Below are 8208 nucleotides of genomic sequence, written 5' to 3'. Positions count from 1 at the left end.
GAGATCAAGAGAAACATAATGTTAGTGCATAGTAAGAACTCATATTAGTACAACTATTCAAAAAGTTGCAACATACTGACTACTTTACATTACTAATCAGTTTTGCTTATGCAAGATAGCAATACTACTAATATTTTTTACATAGATATGGGTGCATATGCACGTGCACACACACACACACACACACAGAAATAGGTATGCAAACCAATAGAAAGACTCAGGGAGAGGGAGTACATACGTATAGACTACCAGAGAGAGACGGAGAGAGAGAGAGAGAGAGAGAGAGAGAGAGAGAACCTCCAAAGAGAGAAGGCAGGTCCACATAATAGTTACAAGAGAGTGGGACGTTCTAAATTTTTTTTACAAGAGAGTGGGATGTTCTAATTCTGTTTTTGATATTTAGCTTCCACCTTACTATCAATAATTTTAAGCACCTAAAAGACCAATGTCAGGGATTTTGAAGAGTAAAACATCATTGGTATTATTCATACAAGGAAGGTTCACCCAATGCATGGAGGGATTTAGAAGAAGAGTCAAGCATCATTGCTAGAACTACTTCTGTGAATGTGTGTCATGTTGCCACATATCCCACATGTTGTGAATGTGTGTCAAACATTGCTAGAACTACTTCTGTGAATGTGTGTTGGACATGTTGCCACATGTCATGTGCCACATGTCATGAAAGAAGGACTAGATAGTAAAGATGAATTTTCTTACCTAGAAGGTTCAACCAATGCAATGGAGGGTTTTTAGCAGAAGAGTCAAACAACACTGCTAGAACTACTTCTGTTATTGTGTGCCAAACATGTTGCCACATCCTAGAAGATGAATATATCTACATCTAAATATCATGATTACTAGAAATTAAGGAATACGGAGTCTAAACATCATGATTGGAATTGGAAAATGAACATATGGATCACGATTATTGTAACTCAAGATTCTAAGTACTAGATGCATATTCTGGAAAAATTTGATGTGCTTCAAAAGAAGTACGAAAAAATCTAAGACATGAGTTTGATAAGAGAATTGATAGTGCAATGCATGCTTAGAGTTGAGCTTTTTTGAGTCTATAGATGCATGCTTTTTCGAGTCTATAGGTGCATCAAGTGACATACAGGAGTCACCTCAATCAAATGAAGAAAGGCCAACTTCATCAAGGAATCCCAATGGATATTGAGAAATGGAAGCCAAAGAAGGCCATAGCACCAAGTGTACTCTTTAGTTAGTCTAATTTTCATGAAGAGTATTGACTCCACAAAAAAGAACTCAAGAGATGTGATTTTTCTATCAGATTTATATTAATTAATGAAGGAATGAGACAACAAGGTAACAAAAGAGACTTGAGAGATCTTGTTTTTCTTAATGAAGGAGTGATACAAGAGGGTGACAAAACAAAGAGTTTTCACTTATCTCCCCACTATCCTTGCTAGCTCCTCTCAAGCATCATTTGGTGGTCTAAAGAGCACACCACATGCTAACCCCTCAACCCAATCCTTCCAATGCTAACTTCACACTATGCAGGTGATCCAGCTTGGTTTCAGATGGCCCTTTGTTATGGCTTCACAATCAAGACCCCAGAATTTTTTCTCGTGGCCCTTCATTATGGAACCCTATAATTTTTTCAAGCATAAATGCACGTGTTCTCATTCTAGTCTCTCCCAGAAACACATTAATACGAGAAGAAAAACATGGCATGAAGAACTTATTACCAATATGTTGTAATGCATGCAACCCTCCCTTCCTTCAAAGAGCTCCATATCATTTGTTGTCATGCCAACTCTTGCATATTGTCCACACTAGGTAGTAGCCACACACACTCCTCTCTTCCATCAAAGAGCTCCACATTGTCCATTCTCATGCCGGCTAAGTTATCATCCACTAGAAGGTTGCCACAAACACTCCTCTCTCTCACTTCTATGGTAGCTACATAAGCACAAGGATAAAGTAGAGAATAGAGTAGCAAGATCGAGACTCAATTTCCACACAATGGAAGAGTGTGTTGTGTTATGAGATAAAACTGACTTATATACAAGATTGTACAATTTCACACACAAAATATGGACGACTAGGTGCCGAGGGCTCTCATAAGTGGCCACAACTTAATCTCATAATACATTTATGAAGAAGTACATCCACAAGGGATTCAACTAAGCTTGCTACCACATGCTCTCGAAGTAGGAATGATAATAAGAGTTCCATCAGCAGACCATGATGAGTGCCCATCCATGTTTATAGATTTGGCCACTACTGTTGCTTCATAGCTTGATTATGTACATCTTTTTGTGTGTCCTCTTTTCTCATTGATGTAGAATATTAGTGGAGATAGTTGTTAATTACCTTCCCCCCTTTCATGGTGGCTGATTAGAGGAATTTATTATAGAGAGAATTAAGAAGCTTATTGTTTCTACTCTTGACACTGTGAGGGAATGCTCAATGTTCACTGTTCCTCTGGAAGGAGTGGATTCAATGTTCATTATTCCTTTGAAAGGACCTCGGGGGGAAGGCTTGTTATTGAGATAATGATCAATGTTCGTTGTTCCTCCAAAAGGAATGGGGAAGGCTTATTAATAAATGAAGAATCTAGTGATTGGCAAGAGTATCTAAAGAGAGTGGGGGCGTCCACAGGCGACTATAGTGTTGTCCTCATCCATGAATCAAGTATTTTCTTTGTTCTCTGTCATGACTCCTTTTTTTTTTAGCAGCCTAATATTCTCTAATACCTTGTGATTTGCAATGACTATTCTTAGAGTTGCAATTGTAACGTTACATGTGCAATCTCCATGGCCTTACAAGTAATGAGATCAAGAGAAACATAATGTTAGTGCATAGTAAGAACTCATATTAGTACAACTATTCAAAAAGTTGCAACATACTGACTACTTTACATTACTAATCAGTTTTGCTTATGCAAGATAGCAATACTACTAATATTTTTTACATAGATATGGGTGCATATGCACGTGCACACACACACACACACACACACACACAGAAAAAGGTATGCAAACCAATAGAAAGACTCAGGGAGAGGGAGTACATACGTATAGACTACCAGAGAGAGACGGAGAGAGAGAGAGAGAGAGAGAGAGAGAGAGAGAGAGAGAGAGAGAGAGAGAGAGAGAACCTCCAAAGAGAGAAGGCAGGTCCACATAATAGTTACAAGAGAGTGGGACGTTCTAAATTTTTTTTACAAGAGAGTGGGATGTTCTAATTCTGTTTTTGATATTTAGCTTCCACCTTACTATCAATAATTTTAAGCACCTAAAAGACCAATGTCAGGGATTTTGAAGAGTAAAACATCATTGGTATTATTCATACAAGGAAGGTTCACCCAATGCATGGAGGGATTTAGAAGAAGAGTCAAGCATCATTGCTAGAACTACTTCTGTGAATGTGTGTCATGTTGCCACATATCCCACATGTTGTGAATGTGTGTCAAACATTGCTAGAACTACTTCTGTGAATGTGTGTTGGACATGTTGCCACATGTCATGTGCCACATGTCATGAAAGAAGGACTAGATAGTAAAGATGAATTTTCTTACCTAGAAGGTTCAACCAATGCAATGGAGGGTTTTTAGCAGAAGAGTCAAACAACACTGCTAGAACTACTTCTGTTATTGTGTGCCAAACATGTTGCCACATCCTAGAAGATGAATATATCTACATCTAAATATCATGATTACTAGAAATTAAGGAATACGGAGTCTAAACATCATGATTGGAATTGGAAAATGAACATATGGATCACGATTATTGTAACTCAAGATTCTAAGTACTAGATGCATATTCTGGAAAAATTTGATGTGCTTCAAAAGAAGTACGAAAAAATCTAAGACATGAGTTTGATAAGAGAATTGATAGTGCAATGCATGCTTAGAGTTGAGCTTTTTTGAGTCTATAGATGCATGCTTTTTCGAGTCTATGGGTGCATCAAGTGACATACAGGAGTCACCTCAATCAAATGAAGAAAGGCCAACTTCATCAAGGAATCCCAATGGATATTGAGAAATGGAAGCCAAAGAAGGCCATAGCACCAAGTGTACTCTTTAGTTAGTCTAATTTTCATGAAGAGTATTGACTCCACAAAAAAGAACTCAAGAGATGTGATTTTTCTATCAGATTTATATTAATTAATGAAGGAATGAGACAACAAGGTAACAAAAGAGACTTGAGAGATCTTGTTTTTCTTAATGAAGGAGTGATACAAGAGGGTGACAAAACAAAGAGTTTTCACTTATCTCCCCACTATCCTTGCTAGCTCCTCTCAAGCATCATTTGGTGGTCTAAAGAGCACACCACATGCTAACCCCTCAACCCAATCCTTCCAATGCTAACTTCACACTATGCAGGTGATCCAGCTTGGTTTCAGATGGCCCTTTGTTATGGCTTCACAATCAAGACCCCAGAATTTTTTCTCGTGGCCCTTCATTATGGAACCCTATAATTTTTTCAAGCATAAATGCACGTGTTCTCATTCTAGTCTCTCCCAGAAACACATTAATACGAGAAGAAAAACATGGCATGAAGAACTTATTACCAATATGTTGTAATGCATGCAACCCTCCCTTCCTTCAAAGAGCTCCATATCATTTGTTGTCATGCCAACTCTTGCATATTGTCCACACTAGGTAGTAGTGTGTTGGACATGTTGCCACATGTCATGTGCCACATGTCATGAAAGAAGGACTAGATAGTAAAGATGAATTTTCTTACCTAGAAGGTTCAACCAATGCAATGGAGGGTTTTTAGCAGAAGAGTCAAACAACACTGCTAGAACTACTTCTGTTATTGTGTGCCAAACATGTTGCCACATCCTAGAAGATGAATATATCTACATCTAAATATCATGATTACTAGAAATTAAGGAATACGGAGTCTAAACATCATGATTGGAATTGGAAAATGAACATATGGATCACGATTATTGTAACTCAAGATTCTAAGTACTAGATGCATATTCTGGAAAAATTTGATGTGCTTCAAAAGAAGTACGAAAAAATCTAAGACATGAGTTTGATAAGAGAATTGATAGTGCAATGCATGCTTAGAGTTGAGCTTTTTTGAGTCTATAGATGCATGCTTTTTCGAGTCTATGGGTGCATCAAGTGACATACAGGAGTCACCTCAATCAAATGAAGAAAGGCCAACTTCATCAAGGAATCCCAATGGATATTGAGAAATGGAAGCCAAAGAAGGCCATAGCACCAAGTGTACTCTTTAGTTAGTCTAATTTTCATGAAGAGTATTGACTCCACAAAAAAGAACTCAAGAGATGTGATTTTCCTATCAGATTTATATTAATTAATGAAGGAATGAGACAACAAGGTAACAAAAGAGACTTGAGAGATCTTGTTTTTCTTAATGAAGGAGTGATACAAGAGGGTGACAAAACAAAGAGTTTTCACTTATCTCCCCACTATCCTTTCTAGCTCCTCTCAAGCATCATTTGGTGGTCTAAAGAGCACACCACATGCTAACCCCTCAACCCAATCCTTCCAATGCTAACTTCACACTATGCAGGTGATCCAGCTTGGTTTCAGATGGCCCTTTGTTATGGCTTCACAATCAAGACCCCAGAATTTTTTCTCGTGGCCCTTCATTATGGAACCCTATAATTTTTTCAAGCATAAATGCACGTGTTCTCATTCTAGTCTCTCCCAGAAACACATTAATACGAGAAGAAAAACATGGCATGAAGAACTTATTACCAATATGTTGTAATGCATGCAACCCTCCCTTCCTTCAAAGAGCTCCATATCATTTGTTGTCATGCCAACTCTTACATATTGTCCACACTAGGTAGTAGCCACACACACTCCTCTCTTCCATCAAAGAGCTCCACATTGTCCATTCTCATGCCGGCTAAGTTATCATCCACTAGAAGGTTGCCACAAACACTCCTCTCTCTCACTTCTATGGTAGCTACATAAGCACAAGGATAAAGTAGAGAATAGAGTAGCAAGATCGAGACTCAATTTCCACACAATGGAAGAGTGTGTTGTGTTATGAGATAAAACTGACTTATATACAAGATTGTACAATTTCACACACAAAATATGGACGACTAGGTGCCGAGGGCTCTCATAAGTGGCCACAATACTTAATCTCATAATACATTTATGAAGAAGTACATCCACAAGGGATTCAACTAAGCTTGCTACCACATGCTCTCGAAGTAGGAATGATAATAAGAGTTCCATCAGCAGACCATGATGAGTGCCCATCCATGTTTATAGATTTGGCCACTACTGTTGCTTCATAGCTTGATTATGTACATCTTTTTGTGTGTCCTCTTTTCTCATTGATGTAGAATATTAGTGGAGATAGTTGTTAATTACCTTCTCCCCTTTCATGGTGGCTGATTAGAGGAATTTATTATAGAGAGAATTAAGAAGCTTATTGTTTCTACTCTTGACACTGTGAGGGAATGCTCAATGTTCACTGTTCCTCTGGAAGGAGTGGATTCAATGTTCATTATTCCTTTGAAAGGACCTCGGGGGGAAGGCTTGTTATTGAGATAATGATCAATGTTTGTTGTTCCTCCAAAAGGAATGGGGAAGGCTTATTAATAAATGAAGAATCTAGTGATTGGCAAGAGTATCTAAAGAGAGTGGGGGCGTCCACAGGCGACTATAGTGTTGTCCTCATCCATGAATCAAGTATTTTCTTTGTTCTCTGTCATGACTCCTTTTTTTTTTAGCAGCCTAATATTCTCTAATACCTTGTGATTTGCAATGACTATTCTTAGAGTTGCAATTGTAACGTTACATGTGCAATCTCCATGGCCTTACAAGTAATGAGATCAAGAGAAACATAATGTTAGTGCATAGTAAGAACTCATATTAGTACAACTATTCAAAAAGTTGCAACATACTGACTACTTTACATTACTAATCAGTTTTGCTTATGCAAGATAGCAATACTACTAATATTTTTTACATAGATATGGGTGCATATGCACGTGCACACACACACACACACACACACACACAGAAAAAGGTATGCAAACCAATAGAAAGACTCAGGGAGAGGGAGTACATACGTATAGACTACCAGAGAGAGACGGAGAGAGAGAGAGAGAGAGAGAGAGAGAGAGAGAGAGAGAGAACCTCCAAAGAGAGAAGGCAGGTCCACATAATAGTTACAAGAGAGTGGGACGTTCTAAATTTTTTTTACAAGAGAGTGGGATGTTCTAATTCTGTTTTTGATATTTAGCTTCCACCTTACTATCAATAATTTTAAGCACCTAAAAGACCAATGTCAGGGATTTTGAAGAGTAAAACATCATTGGTATTATTCATACAAGGAAGGTTCACCCAATGCATGGAGGGATTTAGAAGAAGAGTCAAGCATCATTGCTAGAACTACTTGTGTGAATGTGTGTCATGTTGCCACATATCCCACATGTTGTGAATGTGTGTCAAACATTGCTAGAACTACTTCTGTGAATGTGTGTTGGACATGTTGCCACATGTCATGTGCCACATGTCATGAAAGAAGGACTAGATAGTAAAGATGAATTTTCTTACCTAGAAGGTTCAACCAATGCAATGGAGGGTTTTTAGCAGAAGAGTCAAACAACACTGCTAGAACTACTTCTGTTATTGTGTGCCAAACATGTTGCCACATCCTAGAAGATGAATATATCTACATCTAAATATCATGATTACTAGAAATTAAGGAATACGGAGTCTAAACATCATGATTGGAATTGGAAAATGAACATATGGATCACGATTATTGTAACTCAAGATTCTAAGTACTAGATGCATATTCTGGAAAAATTTGATGTGCTTCAAAAGAAGTACGAAAAAATCTAAGACATGAGTTTGATAAGAGAATTGATAGTGCAATGCATGCTTAGAGTTGAGCTTTTTTGAGTCTATAGATGCATGCTTTTTCGAGTCTATAGGTGCATCAAGTGACATACAGGAGTCACCTCAATCAAATGAAGAAAGGCCAACTTCATCAAGGAATCCCAATGGATATTGAGAAATGGAAGCCAAAGAAGGCCATAGCACCAAGTGTACTCTTTAGTTAGTCTAATTTTCATGAAGAGTATTGACTCCACAAAAAAGAACTCAAGAGATGTGATTTTCCTATCAGATTTATATTAATTAATGAAGGAATGAGACAACAAGGTAACAAAAGAGACTTGAGAGATCTTGTTTTTCTTAATGAAGGAGTGATACAAGAGGGTGAC

This window comes from Cibotium barometz, chromosome 22 (genome assembly GCF_041138505.1).
Source record: "Cibotium barometz isolate CiBa-2024 chromosome 22, ASM4113850v1, whole genome shotgun sequence".
Lineage (NCBI taxonomy): Eukaryota > Viridiplantae > Streptophyta > Polypodiopsida > Cyatheales > Cibotiaceae > Cibotium > Cibotium barometz.
This window is presented reverse-complemented; position numbering follows the sequence as displayed.